Raw genomic sequence first — 1,037 nt, 5'->3', positions numbered from 1 at the left:
TAACAGTATTAGATTACACAGAAAAATTATTTAATAGAATACATAAGTCATTGTCTTATTGTTATGTATATTATATGTTTTAGTAAATTAAATTTTTATTTTTATTAAAAATAATATTTACATCCCCTCTTTACATATAAACCTTTTTTTTAAGGATCTCAATCTTTTCTATAATTAATTTTTGATATAATGTTTCTTTGTGGGATTAAAAATAATTAATTGTATAAAAAATCCTTTTTAATAATAACTTTTGCATTTTACAATACAGTAGCTTGGCATTTTTACTTTCGTTTATTTATGTATATATATGATTATTTTAATTATTTATAATTTTACACTTATTATTATCAATTATTTTTTAAGATCAGAATTTTAATTTTAATATATGTTAAGTTGTAAATATTAAACAGAAGTGTGATTACAAAACGTAATACAATATATATGTATAATTGTACTTACCACAAAACTGTATTTTTCACCCAATAAAATACAAAATTTCAGGATGTGGTAGAAGCCATTTTATTACAAAATAGCTTCAGCAGTCAGATTTTTGTCGATATTCATAATCCGTTTTTATTTTAAGTCTTAAGTAATGTCTTAATTAAGATGTTATAATACAGCCCTCTAATTGATTCATGAAACAGCTTAAGACTGTACTTAAGACGATTTTAAATATAAGAACCGACTATGAATATCAGTCTCTGATTGGTTCATCTAAATGTAAAACCCGACTATGAAGACTGCCCTAATTCTGCAGTCGATCGATACGGTAATGGCGGACGCGAGTCTCGAATTCTACGCAAGTTCGAGACTCATTCAAACTCGTATCTTTACGCACGAATATGATGAAATAAAATAGATTTCATTGAAGTTTTTTACATCAAATGATGGGGCGACGAGAGATGGCTGCGGTTATCGTTTGCCGAGTGTTAAACAAGGATAAAATGATACATCATGCACATTATGCATAAAACGGAACGCATAGTAATACGTTAATGTTACACTAGTAGATTTACAAAAAAATAAGATAAAGCTGT

This window comes from Trachymyrmex septentrionalis, unplaced genomic scaffold, assembly GCF_001594115.1.
Source record: "Trachymyrmex septentrionalis isolate Tsep2-gDNA-1 unplaced genomic scaffold, Tsep1.0 scaffold53, whole genome shotgun sequence".
NCBI classification, from domain to species: domain Eukaryota; kingdom Metazoa; phylum Arthropoda; class Insecta; order Hymenoptera; family Formicidae; genus Trachymyrmex; species Trachymyrmex septentrionalis.
The sequence above is the reverse complement of the archived record's forward strand: the minus strand, read 5'-3'. Positions refer to the sequence as shown.